This window comes from Globicephala melas, chromosome 8 (genome assembly GCF_963455315.2).
Source record: "Globicephala melas chromosome 8, mGloMel1.2, whole genome shotgun sequence".
NCBI classification, from domain to species: Eukaryota; Metazoa; Chordata; class Mammalia; order Artiodactyla; family Delphinidae; genus Globicephala; species Globicephala melas.
This window is the reverse complement of record NC_083321.1, coordinates 92346706-92364802: the sequence shown is the minus strand read 5'-3', so window position 1 is coordinate 92364802 and position 18097 is coordinate 92346706. Positions and strand designations below refer to the sequence as shown.

The 18097-nt window shown below is 53.9% G+C and overlaps 1 protein-coding gene across 2 annotated transcripts in view; it reads left to right on the top strand.

The window, feature by feature from the left end:
* Positions 1-18097, top strand: part of BUD13 (BUD13 homolog) — a 173174-nt gene that overhangs the window by 71367 nt on the left and 83710 nt on the right. For both annotated transcript variants that reach the window (XM_060304087.2, XM_030837521.2), the window contains exon 12: positions 6068-6517. The gene's annotated coding sequence lies outside the window, so the exon portion shown is untranslated. The remainder of the gene's footprint in view (positions 1-6067; positions 6518-18097) is intronic.

Genomic DNA, 18097 nt, shown 5'->3' with positions numbered 1-18097 from the left:
TCATTTGTGACCTATTCACATGAAAGCAATGATTGAAGGCTTGGGGGGTGCGGGGGTAGATCGTCCTCGTATCCAAGGGAGGGAGACAGAGTAGAAAGGAAATTGGGCTAGAACACTGGGGGACCTCCAAAGAAGAGATGGGAGGAGGAGGAAGAAGAGCTAGAGGGAGTGAAAGAGCAGGCACAGCTGGGCAGCTGGAAGGGAAGGAGGCAGCTAGGAGAGGTCCCATCTGTGAGGCCAGGCAGCGCTGGTGCTCAGGGTTAGGAAGGCAGAGGTCTGGCAGGAGAGTGGGACAAAGGCCAGGAGTCGGTGATGGGATGGCTGTGGGTGATGGGGACAGGTATTTCTTTTTTAAAAATTTATTTTATTGAAGTATAGTTTATTTCCAATGTTGTGTTAATTTCTACTGTACAGCAAAGTAATTCAGTTATACATATATATTGAATACATTCTTTTTCATATTCTTTGCCATTCTGGTTTATCACAGGACACTGAATATAGTTCCCTGTGCTATACAGTAAGACCCTGTTGTTTATCCATTCTATATATACTAGTTTGCATCTGCTAATCCCAAACTCCCAATTCATCCCTCCCTCCCCCCACACTTTGCAACCACAAGTCTGCTCTCTGTGGGGGGACAGGCATTTCTGAGCGAGACTAGGAGGAGAGACGAGGTGGTGTGGAGGGAGAGAGTGGGGACACACACCAGGCTCAGTAGGGTCCACAGGCACTGTGTGTCAGCATGTGGGCAGGGATGGGGCAAGGCCAGGGCTGACTGAAAACAGAGCAGAGGAAGAGAGCACTGCTTTAAGGAGAGGGAGGGGTATGATTCAGGAACAAGGTCCCCAAAGCAGCAGGGGCTGAAGTGCAGAGCCAGGACCTGGAGAGGGGAGAGGCAGGACCTTTGGGTAGGACAGGCTGGGCATGGACTGTGGGCTTCTTAGAACAGAATGTGGGAGCAGAGGCCTGGACTGTGGGGAGGAGGCAGAGGACAGGGCCAAGTAGGGCATCACATATAGCCACAGTGGGGTCATTCCTATTTTTGGAACTGTCTTCTCTCCCCTGATTATCCTGGGGGGGCCTGGTTCTCCACAGCACAAAAGCTCCTGGGGTGAAAGGAGTTAACTTATTCAAGGGGGTTTGGGGAAAGGAGGCATATGGTGTCTCTCCTGCCAAAGGGTCCTATGGGATCAGGAGAGCACTGTCCCCCTGGCTCTTGGCTCCATCAGTGCGTGGTCAATCCCAGGGCCCTCAACATGCCCAAGGCCCCTGCCAATCCCAGCCTCCCCGCTACTTCTGACGTTTCACAGGCCATTGTTTGAGGCCTAACTGCCTGCCACAGCACAGTGCTCAGAGCCCCCGCCAGCCATTCCACCCGCTGATCCGCGGGGCTGTCCAGAACCGGCTCCCAGTGTTCGTGGTGGCTGGGTGCCAACAGGCAGGCCCAGAATAAACTGGCAGCGAAGGGCGGGCGCAGCCCATCTTAGTGGGCGCCCGATGGGGGTCCTCGTTGTGTGCCTGTCCGCGCGCGTCTGCGTAGACTTGTGGGCCTGGGGGGTGTCCACAGCTCAGTCCTCAGCAGACTTCAGGGTTGAGGGGGTCATGGAGGTGGCCGGGGCTTTGGCTGGGCGGAGAGGGCGCAGGAGGGCAGGGGCCGTGATGGAGACTCTGGGAGGCCGGGCCGTGTCCCGAGAAGGGCCGGGGCAGGATGCGGGCGGATGGCTGGAGGAAGGCTCGGAAGGCCCAGGGCTCGGCACCGCTTCCCTCTTCCCGAGCCGCAGCGTCCTGGAGCCAGACCTTGGGCCTGCCCTGCCCTGAGGCCCTGCCCCCACCCCCCCCCCCCCACCCCCGACCCCGTGCCCGGCTCCCAGCGCAGCTTCCCACCTCACGAGGGAAGAGGGAATCTCGCCAGAGATCCATGTAAAAATAGATGTATTTCTGGATAAGCAGCGAGCCTGAAAAACGGCTGAGCCGGAGTCTGCTCCGCTGACAGAAGATCTATGTACTAAATTCCTCTTCAAAATCTGTTTCTCCGGAGACTTATTCTTGCTGGGCTCTGCCGAGCTGGGGGAAGTTGTCGGCTTCGGGCGTCCCCTGCTCCACCCTTTCTCCCGAGTGACTGTTTCCCAGCGTGAGCTGTGGTCACATTAGGCAGCAGGGCAGCTCGGGCTCAGGCCAGAGCAGAAAAGTCAAAAGGGATTTGAATGGCAAAAAGGTCATTCTCATGCATTACCCTGGCTGGGTGGGAAGCCGGCGTGATGCAACGTGACACCCATCCTGGCGGCTGAGAGAATAAGTGATGGCTATATTTATGTTTCCATCTAAATGCATGGATCAAAGCAGACACTTTAATCTATTCAACAACAGCCCAAGGATTAAAAAGTTCCAGGCAAATCACACTCTTAAATTGGTAATATATTTTTGCTTGTCACTTGACAAATCATTTTAGAGAGTGACTTCAGGCCGGGTGAGGGACCTGGAGATTTGAACCTGGCTCCCTCCTGGAGAGGGTCCCAGCACTATAGGATGTGACACGAATCTGGTCACTTGCTGTAGTCCCTGTGAGTCCTCGCACAGGACTCCTGGAGGGGTAGGGGGAGCTAGTGGGGAGTATCAGGCCTATGGTCACATCTCAAAATGTGTTTTAATCTCCAAAAAGCCTAGCAGGTGGACATTATAACGACCCCCATTTTACAGACCAGGAGAACCAGATGTGTGGCTTGCCCGGGTCACACAATAATAAGTGGGAGAGTGGGAAGCAAAGCTCACCCAACCCCAAGCCCAGTGCTCTTGTTCTGCTGGAGCTGCAATGACAGCAGAGGGCAGCAGAGACTGCTCCGTCAGTTGCTCTGTAACTGTTGGCATGTTCCTTCACTTCCCAGTTTCCTCATCTGCAAAACGGGGATAATGATGGCATCCACCTCCTGGGGTTGTCATCAGGAGTAAATGAGATGACTCAGGGAAGGCACTTATAGCACGGTATCTGACACATGGTGAGAACACATGTTTGTGCTGAGCTCTGAAGGATCGGACCAGACCGGAGTGTGTCTGGAGGCTGAGAAAGGAACTCAAAAGCATGACTTCTAAGGAATGGTTGAAGGAACTGGGGGCCGCTGAGTCAGGAAGAGAGAAGGCGGCCTCCTAATGTAGGCTGGATTGTGAAAAGAAAGGGAGATTTGATTTGTTCCATGTGGCCCCAAGAGGGGCAACTGGATCCTTAAGGAGACTGACGGATTTCAGCTAAAGAGAAGCAAGAACTTTCTCAACACCAGTGTTGGGCAAAGAGGAAATGATGAGCTCAGGATTCTGGGAGGTGTGCAGGTTAAGGCCGGACGAGCCCTTGGTGGTGATGCTGTACCAATAGATATGCCTGCCCCCGGCTTGGCATTTAGACCAGATTTCTTTAAATATATATATATATATAATATATATATATATTTTTAATATATATATTAAATATATATATTAAATATATATATATATTTAAGGAGTTCTGTGTATTTCATCATTTAATTCTACTGATTTACGCTTGGCTCAGATCCCCACTAATTTTCAGGTATGCAAGGTGGCACGATGGTTCAGGAGTGGGCCGGGTGGTACGGGAATCGTAAGGCTGCTGCGCTGGACGGAGGCAAAGCCAGCTTTGGGTGAAGGAAGAATTCCTGCCCCCACTAGGTATTGGCCAAAGTGGTCTGAGGAGCCGGGGTAGTGCCAACCAACGAAAGAACGGTGTGCTTGGAGTTCGGCAGACTTGGGTTTCCATCTGGCTCCATCTTTTAATATCTGTGTGTCCAGCTGAAAGTCTCCTAATCTCTCTGAGCCTCAGTTTCTCCACATGGGAAACTCTGAAAGCTTCCTTCCCTGTTCACGTTTCAGAGGCGGTGTGAGAATTGGGGAGAAGCTGGCCTTGCCGCTGCCTTGGCCTTGGGAAAGGGGCGCTGTTCCAGCAAGGGAAGGGGCGCCGTATGCACCCCGCCCTCTGGCTGAGCCATATCCTTTCCGGGTGACCGCCGGTCCGCAAAGCCACCTCCCAGCGGCGTCTCGCCGGTTGCAGGGCGCATGCGCGAGCGTCCAGGGCGGGGCCAACGCGCTGGCGCGCGGCCAAATCGCACCATCTGCCTAAGCGGAAATGTAGCGCAGGTGTGAGTTTGGGGGGCAGGTGATTGTTGACGGCTGAGCCAGCTCTCCCCGCATATGGTCCCGGGGAGGCGGCAGCGGCCCGCGTGGTCCCCCGCCAGGGCCGGCGCTCTGCGCCCTCCAGCGCCTTCAGCCGGTTCCCGCGTGAGAGCCTCAGAGCAGCTAAGCCAGGGAGGTCAGGGCATTATCGGATTCGCTGTACCAGCGTGGAAACCGAGAACCAGAGGTTAAATCGCCGGTCCAGAGTCCGGGAGCCAGTCAGTAGTGGGCCTGAAGCAGCCCTCCAGGTCACTCGACTCTTAATTCCATTTTCTTCGCGTGACCCGCTGCGCCGTGCAGTTCAGCAAACATTTATGGAGAGCCTTGTGTGAGTCAGGCGCCGAGCTGGGTGAGCTGGGTGCTGGGGGTGCTGACCTGCGCTCTGGCTCTGTTAATGGAGGGTGCAATTTTAACCCTCCGGTTTGGCCCCGAGGTTCCCAGTCATACCCCACAACCCAGTGTCAGACACCCAGGTACCTGAGGTGTTTCTCTGGACCACAGGTCTGGCCGGTTCACACCTGATGATTTGCTGGGCCAGACTCCTTGGCTTGCCGTGCAAGGCCTTTCCGAATCTGGCCTCAGTCTACCTTTGTGGCTCCATTCTTCCCTGTACCCTTCTGGACCCCTGGGTCTAGCTGCCCAGGTCTACCACCCACTGTTCTACAGCTGTGCTTGGGACCTCAATGCTCCTTTCCAGCCAGGAACTTGGCTTGTCAAAACCTACTGGTGAGTTCAGGCCCAGCTCAAGTGTGACCTCCTCCCTGCAGCTCTCTTTGATTCTCCACCCCTTCCTGATTCTTCCCCATCTACAAATGATTCCTTTGCCTATGCTTCCTGCCCTTTGCACTGGCCTTTGTGATGACATGAGGCTGCATGGTACACAGTTCCAGTGTGCCTCCCCCACCCCTTACCTGCTGGATTGTGGGCTCCTCGAGGCCTGGGCCTGGGTCTTACTAATCTATGACACCCCCCACCCCAGCTTGATGCCTGGCCAACAGAAGATGCTTAGGGACACAAAGGAGATGGTGTATGTGAAACTGTTTTGTAAAGTACCACACAGTGCTAATCCTGCTGCTGCTAAAACTGAAAAGTGTTTAAAAGCCTATGAAATAAGGAGGTTCATCTCAACTACCCCCAGTTTTTAAGTTATAGATGATTTTCATTATCAATTTAAAATCACAGTAATAACAATAGCTTAACATTTAAAAACAATTTTATTTATTTATTTTTAGCTGCATTGGGTCTTTGTTGCTGTGCGCGGGCTTTCTCTCTAGTTGCGGTGAGTGGGGGCTACTCTTCCATGTGGCGCACGGGCTTCTCATTGCAGTGGCTTCTCTTGTTGCAGAGCACGTGCTCTAGGTGCGCGGGCTTCAGTAGCTGTGGCTCGTAGGCTCAGTAGTTGTGGCTTGCGGGCGCTAGAGCACAGGCTCTGTAGTTGTGGTGCACGGGCTTAGTTGCTCTGTGGCATGTGGGATCTTCCCGGACTAGGGCTCGAACCCGTGTCCCCTGCATTGACAGGCAGATTCTTAACCACTGTGCCACCAGGGAAGCCCTTCAATAGCTTAACAGTTAGTGACCTTTTTGTGCCTGTGAGTATTAGCTATTATTATTATTGCAATAGGAATATATACACATGTACATAATCTTTCCATTTCTCCATATTAATTAAATGATCATTAGGACAATATTGAAATAAATGTTACAAATATTCAAATATGCTTCAAGAAATTCTCAACAAAATGTCCCCCCGCCAAGTGCTTCTGTGACCTCCTGGCTCTCAAGGGCCTCGGTGGATGGAGCCTGTGGTTGTCAGGTTTCCCTGCTAGGTCAGGAGCTAACCCCTGGCCTAGCAAGATACTCCACGTGCTGTGAATTTGTCCCTTTTTCCTAGGAGCGGAACCAGCAGGCCTCTTTTCCTGGCCTTTTGGGACCAGAAAGCAGTGAACCAGGATGGGACATGCCTCTTCAGAGTCAGACACACACAGGTGTCTTAAAGAGGAACATGCATCTCTGAGTCTGTCATCAAAATTTTTATTCCAAGTCTGCATGACATGAGGATTGTTGGATTTCTGTCCTTTCGGTGTTTATGGAGGACACAAAAAAGAATTACTATGAGTAAATAAACAGAGAAGATTAAAGGCCTTTCTCTATGGGGGCACCGTTTATGAGGCAGCAAGCCAGGAGACTTGTTTCTGGGATTTTGTGATGCTGCTGCAGCCGTGAACCACATCCCATTTCTGAGTTGTTGCAGTTGGAGCTCCTCAGCTTCTGAGTCTTCGCATCCAGAGGCTCTGATCTCAGCCCATGTGTATGTTCTGGGAGTGTCCCTGCCAGCACACAGGTGAGTATGGACGTGCGTTTCTCCCTGTAAATGTGGGTCTGTGTGTCTAAGGTGAGTGTGTGCACCATCTGTGCATGGGGGTGTGTATAGAGAATGTGTATTGGGGTGACTGTGAATCTTTCTAGGGGTGCAGATCGTATATTATGGATGAATGTGCATGTGTGTGCAGGGGTCTGTGTTTTTCAGTGTGAAAATGGGGCAAGGTGTAAAACCTTGGGTGTATTTGGTGTGAACAGGTGTCTGAGTTTGGGAGCATGGGTCTCTGTGTTCACAATGGAGTGTGGATGTGCATTTCTCAGCACGTGCCTCTGCCTGAGTGGGTGGGTGAGAGAGGGTGGTGGGTGAGTGGACACATGTGCACTGCTCATGTGTAGCTCTGCAGACAGGTTCCTGCAGACTCCATATGCCCAGCTCCTGTGGCTCCTCCTGGCTTGGTTGCTGCCTCCGGTCCCTTGTGGTTCTGCCTTGCTGGTCCACAGAGAGATCAACACCCTTCAAACCAGCTGCCTCGTTGGCTGTGGCTCACTCGGTTGGTCTCCCAATGCGTGCAGTTGCCATGGAAACCAAAGTAGATCTGTTTCTGTCTGCCACCAGGTCCCTGGGCTAGGGCAGCTGTGGGCCAAAGCCACCGTGGTGAGGGCTGGCTGGGAGGAAGCGAGGAGGGCTCTGGGGGACCCTCTGAGCCAGCTTCTCTTAACATCCTCTTGGAGCCTCTTTTCTGCCTCCAAACACAAAGACAGGTCCCTGCTGTCAGACAACTGGGATCAAAACAGCCCTGTAAGACAAGGGCCTGAGCAGTTGACTTTTTCACACACATACAAAATCCTTTCCTGAAAAAAAAAAATTCCACATTACTATGCATGTCATTTGTATACCATTAATTCAGTGCCTAAAATAAAGTGGCTTTTAGGAGAGAGCTGGTGCTATCTGATAGGAGAACTCTGTACATGCTTTTGTGGCCTGACTTTATAATAGGCATCTGCTCAGACTTCGCTGCATTGGGAGAACTTGAACATAACAGCGTTAAGCATTGAAGAGATCACAGATCCTGTTTAGTGTTGAAAAACTGAGTAGCAAGCACAAACCTAGCTGTGTAAGCAAAGGGCGATACATTGTTAGGGAGACGCATAAAAGTGGCACAGCCATAACGCAAAGCTAGGGCATGATTAATAGGAGAGTTAGGATAGTGGTTAACTCCAGTGGTTAATGGGGAGGGTCACAGGAGAGGGGGCTGGGGAAATGGGGGATTCTAAGGCACTAATAACATTGTGTGTCTTAACCCAGGTAGTGGAGACTCAGGTGATTGTTACTCTTTTCACAGCACATACATACTTATACTGTTCTGTATGTGCGATGCCTGCAATAACAAATCACCCATGCTGAGCCTGTGGCCCTGGCTTGATCCGAGTAGGTGGTAAGAGGCAGTATGGGGTCAGGGGAGGAGGACAGGGCAGGAATCACGCTTTTATGGATGGGTTCTGGAACTGGATCTAGCACTGACCAGCCGGTATGTGACCTCGAGGAAGCCTCTCAACTTCTCCCAGCTGCAGTTTCCTTGTCTGTAACATAATGATGAATGCATTGGACTTATTCAAGTAGAAATTAGTTTTGAGCTTTCTTTGTGTGGGGCACTGTGCTAGGAAACAAAGTCATGTACAGATGTCACGGGAACACATGATGGAGTGAGGTGAGCGCACTGGAAGGGGCTCGATGATGATGATGATGACAGGAGAGGCTCTGGGGGGACAGAGCTGGGAGAGAGATGGCAGTGGAGGAGGTGAGTTTTGAATTGGGTCTTAAATGATGGGCCAGATTTCAAGTGGCTGAGACAGGGAAGGAGGAAATGAGGAAGGGGAGGCTCAGTGCTATCAGGGGGGAGAGGTACTTGGAGAAAAGCGCAGACCTGTGCGGCTGGAGTGCCAGAACTTGGAGGATGGCTGTGGCGTGGTATTTACAATGAGAAACTCCCCTGATTGGGCTGGAGAGGAAGACAACTGGCCCACCTGGGGGAAGGGGTAGGGGAGAGGGAGCGGGAAGGTCAAGTGCTGTTGCCTGTCCCCCTGTCCTGGATGCAGGTGACCACTTGGTCCCCAGAACCCTGATGCTCAAGACTGTGGGTCCCTGGAGACAATCTGGACACCCTCACCCCCGGGCCTCTGCATTGGCCAGACTGTGAGAAAAGACCCCTCCCTCAGATGAAGGCCTTTGGCCCCTGGGCACATGAGGCCTCCACACCCCATACACATCCAGACAAGCCTCACGCAAGCCAGCTGCCGGGATGGGTGTGTGTGGCAGCAACACTCTTTGGAAAGTTCCCAGGGACAGGACAGCACTGGCCAGGATGTCTTGGACAGCCATCAGGTTGGCCTCACCCTGCCCTACCCAGCACCCACACTGGCCTGTTCCCTGTAATTCTGAGCGCGTGGTAATAAGGCAAGGAGGCCTGGATTAGGGACCAGAGAAGCTGGGTCCACATCCTGGCTCCATCTCTTCGGCGGAGGGACAAGTCTCCAGCCTTCTCTGATGGGTCTGAGGTGTCCTTGTCTCCAAAGTGAGGAGTGGACCAGTAATCACACAGGAACTTTCCATGTAGGACAGTTTTCCCCTTCCGGGGGGAATGACTTGCTTATCTCCGACCCTCACTTGCTGGGCATCATTTTCAGGAAACCATGCCGCTTTGTCTTGGTGAAGATGGTATCTTTCATTGTTGAAGTGAGTAAAGTGTTTTTGATGTTGCACGAGTATAGCGTCAGGGCCCCAGAACACCTTCTCCCTGGGGGATGCCTGAATGATGACTTGCTGGAGTGCCCCCTGGGGAAGCAAGGTCACTTGTGTTAGATTGTTCTGGGTGCACAGCACCTGGTAGGCAGATGAGCTGTGTGAGCAAGCTGGGAACTGCAGGCCGCCGGAGGTGGGGGCCAGGAAAACCAAACAAGAGGGTTTTCCCCTGACTGTCTGCTGCTGAGAATCCAGCGTTGGAGATGAGAGGTCCCCATTCAGGGACCACTCACCCCAGGCAAGGTGGTGTCCACCGCACGGACCATGACAACTCCTAGGGAGGGAGTCTGATGCCCATCATTTATGTACCCACTGAGCACGTGGTAGGTGCTCAGTATTTATTGAACGAATGTCTTTGGGGCAAATTCAATGTCACTGATATTCTTGAATTTGATGATTGGTGAAGATAGGAGGAGGTAGCCTGGTGGTGTCAGGGGTCCACCATCACTACTCTTAGTGGCAGAGAGCATGGGTTTTGGAAACAGTTAAGGGTCTGAGTCCTGGCTCTTATATTTACTTGCTGTCTGACCTTGGGCTTCTGTTATCCTCAGTTTCTTCATCTCCAAACTGGGTGCCTTTAGTACCTGTGCACAGCACATGAGGATCAGATGAGATGAGTCGTGTAGAGGGCTCAGCAAATGCCAGTTACTGCTCAATCCACAGTAGATGGTGGCATGTGCGGTGTGGTCACTGGGGTGAGAGGGGTGCAGTGTGGAGTAGAAGTGGCGGAGGGGGGAGTCTGGCAGGAAGGCAGGTGGGTTCTTGGCGAGGCTTGTTTGTCAGTCAGGTGGAGGGCAGCAGGCGGTCATCAGGTCAGTGCTGTGTGTGAGAAAAACAAGCTTGGGTGAAGGGGAGAGCCATGCTTAGCATCAGGCAGGATGTTCAGTTGGCCCGTTCATCCCTTCGTGCACTCATTCACTCAGCGAAGGTGCGCTAATCATGTAATCATCCATGTTGTTCCGAGCACTATTCTAGGTACCAGGGATACAGCAGTAGCGTAGGGACTTACTCTGGTGAAATCCCGTGGAATACTTTTATCATTCAACAAATGTGTTTGGGGCATTGTCCATTGCATGATTTTGTATTTATCTGCCTTGTGCTTTCTAGTAAGTCTTTTTCAGAATGTTCTAACTTCACCTGGGCAGACTATGAAGAAAAGGGAAAAATCTGTCCATGGTTAGATCAGAAGAGATGGGGGTGTGGGGACAGGTCACGTCATGAGACTGGGGGCAGTGGTATCGCAGGTGGTCCAGCCCCTCTGGAAGGCCTGGAGGGAGGGGGTTCCTAGCTTGATGCTGATGGGAAATTCAGGCCAGGAATTCAGCCGCGCAGCAGATCCCTCTCCTCCCTCTTCCTGCTCCAGCTGTCTGGGACTTTGCATCTCATGGCTGACATGGCTGTGCCTGGCTGACTCCAGATTTTACCCATTTCTTGACCATCACTGGCCTCCCCCACAGCCTATGGCTCCTGAGCCTCCCCCCTAAACTTACCTTACCCCGAAAAGAGCAGCAGCATCAGGACCAGAAAGAACCACACGCAGCCCCTTGGAGATAGCCCCTCTCTCAAGGATCAAGATTAATCAAGGCGAGTAGAATTGGCAGTTATGACGATATGGTCCAGTGTGGTGTTCTGGTAAATTCTTGGTTCCTGTCTACAAGGATGCTTTGATGAGTGGCTTAGGAGATCCCTCCAAGTTGTGGCATATCCACAGGGCCTTGTCAGTAACCCTGAGAGCAACACCCCGTCCTGGAGATGCTGTATTAGTCAGGGTTCTCCAGAGAGACAGACCAATAGGATATGGAGATTTGTCCATTTATTTATTATATTTATTGGCTCGTGCAGTTATAGAGGCCAGGAAGTCCCACAATCTGCCGCAGCAAGCTGGAGAACCAGGAGGGCCAGTGCTGTAATTCAGTCCAAGCCAGGAGGTCAGAGAATTAGGAAGCTGATGGTGTAAATCCCAGTCTGAGTCTGAAGGCCCTAGAACCAGGAGCTCTGGTGGATGTCCCAGCTCAAGAGGAGAGCAAATTCACCCTTCCTCTACCTCTTTGTTCTATTCAGGCCCTCAACAGATTGGTTGAAGCCCACCCGCATTGGTGGGGGCGACCTTCTTTACTTAGTCTACTGATTCAAACACTAATCTCTTCCGGAGACACCCTAATAGACACACCAGAAACAATGTTTTGCCATCTGGGCATCCCTTAGCCCCATCAAGTTGATGTATGAAATTAACCCTCACGCATGCTCAGCCCCTCTTCCAACCTGGCCGACAGCCTAGTTGCTAGAACTCACTTTATTCATTCTTCTATCTGGGCCTTTGCTCCAATACCTTCCCCTGTTCTCAGTTTAGCAGATTCCTACCTGCCTAAGCACTGTGTCAGAAAGAACACAGCCTCTGCAGTGGATGAATCCACATACAAATCTCAGCTCTGCCCTTTTCTTTTTTTTTTTTTGCGGTACGCGGGCCTCTCACTGTTGTGGCCTCTCCCGTTGCGGAGCACAGGCTCCGGACGCGCAGGCTCAGCGGCCATGGCTCACGGGCCCAGCCGCTCAGCGGCATGTGGGATCCTCCCGGACCGGGGCACGAACCCGTGTCCCCTGCATCGGCAGGTGGACTCTCAACCACTGCGCCACCAGGGAAGCCCTCAGCTCTGCCCTTTTCTGTATGAGCTTGGGTGAGTCACGTAAGCCCTGGCCTCTGCTTCTTCCCAGGTGAGAGGAATCTTGCAGGAGGATGTAGGGATCATAGGAGATGTGGGTAGCGCCCATGGCACCTGGCAAAGCACTCAGCAGATGGCTGGATTCAGAGGCTTTGTTTCCTTTTTGGAAAAAGACTGGATGTGCCGACCTTATTTTAAATGTAGCTACTAAAAAGTCCACTCCTCCATGAAGTCTCCCAGGCCACCCCCCAAACATCGTCTTTAGCCCTGTGCTGCTCCTAGGCCCCAGGCCCTTGGTGATGTCATCGGGGAGGCCAACTCTATTGTATGTTTTGGGGCAGGAGGGAGGGGAGTGTCTTGTCACCTTTACTCCCAGTCATGGAGCACTTACAATACATGGAGAATGTTTGCTGACTTGTGGAGGGTGGGCAGGAGCTGCCTGGAGGAAAAAGAGCTGAGGGCTGGTCCCCTGGCCTGGGCAGCCAGGATCTATCCAGGGGATGGGGAGGGGCCGGCAGCCCTCTTCCTCACTTGCCCCCCGCCCCATCTCCATTTGGGGGCTCCCACTCCCTCCTCCCTGACCTTGTTTCTTGTTGGCTCAGCCCTGTCCTGCTAACGAGCTGAGCCAGCCTCTCTTATGTGCTGACTCAGTCCTGTGGCTCCCGCTTCCTCTGCCCTTGTTTGAAAATGCCAAGTTAATTGCTCTGTAGCTTCAGGCTGCACTGGCAGGGGCATGGCCCCCCTCTCTTCTCCCCTTCCACATGCCCCAGCGGTCTCCAGCCCTGGGCCTGCCCTCTGTGGACAGGGCAGTGGGGTGGGTTGGGGAGAGGGGCAGAGGAGCAGAGAAGGGGATGGGCTATCACTGTCCATTAGGGAGAAATGGAGACGGGGAGGGGCTGGCACTCTTGGAGCCTGGTCCCCATATTTCCTGGCCCTTGGGATCTGCGAGATGCCAGCCACTGCCAGGATGGCCCTGGGAGGGAGAGTGAGAGGGGGGCTGTAAGCACTGGTGGGTGGCCTCTCAGATCTGTGTCAGAGCTGAGGGCCAGGAGGGCGTGCTGGGAGGGAGACCTTAGACCTCAAACAGGGAGGAAGGAAGGAATAGAAGGAAGGAAGGAGGAAAGGAATGAAGGAGTGGGGAGAGGAGGAAGGAGGCCAGTGGTGATTCTTGCACAGAGAAACTCACGTAATTCCTACAGGATGAGCTACAGATGCACCATCCAGGGTGGGAATCACAATGTTTAACAACGGTGTGGCACCAGCCCTTACTAACAAGGATGGATGCGGGGCCAGGTGCTGGGCAGGGTCCTGGAGGCCCCTGAACTGTGCCAGAAGTTAACCCTTTGGTTGCTGGGTCTTGGGGAGGTGGGGGAGGGGAAAGAGCAGGGTGTGGGTAGTGAGGTGTTTCAGTATTTTCACATGATGAGCTCCACAGCCTCTTGGTCTGTTTACTCTAATCTTTGTTTAGTGAGTAGGTACAAGCGGAGGGTGAATGCCAGCCTGGAGCTGACAGGGGGGAAGAGGAGGGAGCTGACCTCAGTGGGAAGTGGCAGAACGCAGACCTGGGTGACGGTGAGTCAGGCGCCCCGTGACAGTCTGAGGGGCAGGGGGGGAAGATGCCCCATGAGGGCTTGCGGAACAGAGGATGGGTGAGGGCAGGGGCTGGGCAGACCTCCAGAGGCCCTGGGGGAGGCCTGGGATGATGCAAGCTAATTCATTTTTTTAAATTATTATGACAAAGACAGAGGAGGAAGGAAGAGAGGGGATTAGAGAGGAAGCTCTAACCACCCCCTGCAACCCCCGGGGAACGTGAAGGTGTAGATGGATGAAAGCCTTCTCTCTGGTGAGGATGTAGCTGCCTCTTGGGGGTGCGCACCGGGTTTCCAGGTGGGTTTTCTGGCATCGGCGTCCTTGAAGTGATCTGACTAAGGGGAACAGACCCTCCTTCTTCCTTTCTTTCCTTCTGTGGGAGCTTAGGGAGGTTGAGGTGTGTGTGGGGGGGTGTCGGGCCGGGAGGGGCTGGAGGAGAGTGGTGAGGAGAGCAAGGAGAGCCAGGTAGGGCCTGCCCTCTCAGCTTTGCTCTCCCCAAGAGCTGTTTCTGTTTGTCATCTCCTCTCCAAAAGCGGAGATGTTTTCTGATCATCTTACAACTTCTCGAGCCAGAGGCTTTCTGCAGACTGCACAGCAGGGAGAAAGAAAGGAGGGGAGGAGAGAAGGAACACATGAGAAACAGTGGGCTTCCCAAGTAGGGGGACATCTGCTCTGGATTCCAGATCCAAAATGCACCTGGCGTTAGCGTTAGGGACCCGGGGGACCCATGGACGGGCCAGTTTCAGTGCTTCTTAGGGCCCTGGCGGGAGTCCAGCTGGGGCAGGCCACTTCCCCTCCCCACCACCGGGCACTTTGGGGCCTGCTGGTCACGTGCTTCTCTTCTCTTCCCTCCGTGGGTCTCCATCCAGTCCGCCGGCTTGATGAATTAGCCCCATAGATATTCCGTAGGGAAAGCAAGCACATATCATATATATCTTTGACAAGTTATTATTCTCCCTTATCAGGATTCGGGTGCATCCTGCACCCGCCATTACTCACACCGCACCCCCGCCCTCCTGGGCCCTGGCGCCAAGCCTGCTACTCGGCAGCGCCCGGCCGTGCGCCCTGCCTGGCGTCTGGGTTGTGGTGTGTGGGAGTGTGTGTCTGCGAGTGTGTGTGGAGAGCTCCGACCAGTCCTCCAGGCCGGGACCTGAACAGGAGCCATCCTGGCCCCCTTTAGGCCCAGTTGACTGGACATCCTTCCCCAGGCAGGGGCTGGGCCCAAGACGGACCTGGTGGCATTCTTTGGTTCTCTCGCAGGAGCCAGGAGCAGGGGTTTTGTCCCAAGGAATGTTCTGGTTTGGGCCTCATCCATGTCTGTGTGGTCGGGCTGCGGGGGTGGGTATCCACCCTGTCCCCCACCCCCGTTTCCCTCTGCTGCTGGGCCTGCCCCTGGTTGGGGGCAGAACTGACTGCTGGGCCACCTTCTCTCATCCCAAGGCTTCTTGGAGCCCAAAGGGGCCCCTCAGGGCCGACTCGCTCACTCGCCCCCCCCGCAGATGGCTGAGGCCCAGTGGCTGGAGGCCTGGGGGTCAGCCCTGATGAATGAGATGTAAGTGAACAGTATGCTCTTAGCCTGGCCGCCGGGCCCCTGATTTGTCATCTTTCACCCCAAGCATTCCCATTTCCCCAGAGGCAGGCTCCATCTTAACAAGTCCTCTATGTGGGAATCTAAGTGGGGCCTTTGGAATTGCCGCTGGTACACTCAGGCCTTGGGGTGGGGTGGGAGGTACCCTCGGGCTGGCTGGTGGGGGCTGGCACCCGGGGAGTCCGTGGGTCCCTGCTGGGCTGGGGGTGACTCTGGGACTCCCAGTGCACCCTCCCCTCAGCTGTCGGGAGCTGTAAGGCCCAGCCCTCCACCAGCTCAGCAGGGAGCGGAGACCTGAGGGCCAGCCCTTCCCCCGCAGGAGTCTAACGTGCCCTCGGTGTCGGCTTCTCCAGCTCACGCTGCGCACTCCTGGGACCCTCCCCTTGCCTCCTTTGGGGCCACTGCCCAGCCCCTCAGTGCGCACTGGGTCATGGAGCGGGTGGGAGTGGAGCCTCCCATGCGGGTGCCCACGGCTGTGTCCTCCCGTGGGCTTGGTGTAGCAGACTGAGCAGGCTTCTGTGCCCAGGCTGTGGCCCAGGGGTCTCTGTACCAGAGACATACATGGCTCAAGCCTGCCCTCAGGGGCTCCCAGTCTAGTGGAGGAGGCCTGGGGGAAGGGAAGACTGATGTCCTGATAAGTATTCTGGGCCTGCTGCTGAGAGCTACCTTGTACCCCTCTGGAGATAACTGGCAGCTAAGGGGAGGGTGGGGGGAGGGAGGGCTCAGAGCAGGCTTCCCGGAGCAGGGAGTGCTGGGACGGGCAGGATTTAGGTGAGCAAGGAGAGGAGTGGGTGAGTGGGTCCCTGTCATTGCCCTGGGGCCAGAATCCTCCCTCCAGGGGTGCCCCCTCCTGACTTCTAATGCCCCTATCAGCTGGGGAGGGATGGGAGGCAGATGAGGTGAAGCGGGTGAGTGGGAGTCTGACATTGTTTTGCCTCTTGGGGCCGCATCGTCTAGGCCTCCAAGCTTCAGTACCTGGTAGAGTCTCAGGGGTGTAGTGCTGCCACACTGGGTGTGCAGGTTCCCCTTTTGACTGGGGCTCAGGGCTCTGCACCCGGCCTGGGAAAGTGTGGATGTGTTAGTTGCAGTTAGTCTCAGAGCCACTAGAGGGAAGTCCCAGCCCATGTTTCCCTCTTTCCAGAAAGCTAAGGGCCCAGGTAGGGATGGGAATTGGGGGTGGCGGGGTGCCAGTGCTTGTGTCCAGGCTGGGGTTCCTCGTGCTGGGAATGAGGGTGCCTGTTCTGCTGCCTCTCTGGGTTAGGACCTACTACTGCCTGAGCTCCTCAGTGCTGAGTTAGGGAACAAAAAAATCTCTGGAAATATTGAAGAAATGAGAAAAAGGTATTTTGTTTAAATATTTTAATGTGATACTTATTTTAGTACCTTTTACAAAAATAGGTTATGAACATTAAAAGACTGTAGAATACCGTGCAGCTGGTGGTCAATGGCACAGTCCTTGATGCCAGCCTTCCTGGTTGGACTCCCAGCCCCACCACTTAATTGCTGAGTGACCTTGGGCAGGTTAAGTAACATCTCCAAGCCTCAGTTACGCCTTCTGTAAAATGGGGATTATAGTCCCTACCTCGTAGGATTATTGGAAAGACAAACACTGTAAAGGTCACTTAGCACATGCCCATTATATAGTAAGTGTTCAAGCAAGCGCACCTCTTTCATTTTCATAACAAGCAATTACATTTGATTTAGATGGAAGAGTAAGGGTCCCAAATTTAAAGCAAAAACACTATTTTTCTTTCCGTTGATATTTAAAGAACTCCCCACTACCCAGTAAAGTAAAAGAGTTGGAAGAACCTCTCCCAGCCCTGACAATTTCTAGGCTTTGTGCGGAATGAGTGAGTGCTGATTCGCACCTTAATTTATATCTCACATTTCCTGAGGTGTGATTGCCTGCTGGGCACCCCCAGGCCCCCTCTGGGATGGAGTGCAGACACATGGGCCCCCATCCCCCTTGCCGCATAATTGGTTGCTGGCTCTGTGAGCCAGTGGTCCCTGGTTGAGAACCCACCTTGGAACCCTCTAGCTGGTGCTTCTCCACCCCAGTCACACATGGGAATCACATTAGTTTGCTATAAAAGCTACCACTGCCTGAGCCCCACCCCCGAGGTTCTCATTCACTTGGTCTGGGGTGGGGCCCAGGCATCAGGGTGATTAAAGGCTACCTGGGTGATGCTGCAGAGAATGCAGGTGGGAAGACCAGGTGAAAGAGGTGCCTCTAGCCCCCCAGCCCTATGGCCTCACAGAATTCTGTACAAATTTAGGAAGAGACATTTGGCTTGATGTAGGCAAGTCCTTCGGGATGTTAGTGAAGAAGCCTGGGTTCTAGTCCTGGCTTGGTGGTTAACTCTGTGTGGGCTTTTTGGTAAGCCCCCTGCCTCTGGGCCTCAGATTCCTCATCTGTCAGATGGGCTGAGTAGCACCCATTGGGCCTAAGGAGTCATGTGATGTGAGGATTAGATACCGACATGAGAGTGAGCACGCTTGGAAGGAGTGAAACCAAGATGCGGTTTCTCTCACTTCACTTTCAGAGAAAGGGACTGTATTAGTTTCCTAGGGCTGCGGGAACACAGACCGGGTGGCTTAAACAACAGAAATGTGCCGTCTCACAGTTCTGGAGGCTGGAAGTCCAATATCAAGGTGTCAACGGGGTTGGCTCCTCTGAGGGCTGTGAGGGGGGGATCTGTTCCAGGCCTACTGGCTTCGATGCCCTCTCATCCTGTCTTCACATTGTCTTCAATCAGTGTGTGTCTGTCTCTCTGTCCTATGTCCCCCCACTTTTTTTTTTTTTTGCAGTACGCGGGCCTGTCACCGCTGTGGCCTCTCCCATTGCGGAGCACAGGCTCTGGACGTGCAGGCTCAGCGGCCATGGCTCACGGGCCCAGCTGCTCCGCGGCATGTGGGATCTTTCCGGACCGGGGCACGAACCCGTGTCCCCTGCATCGGCAGGCG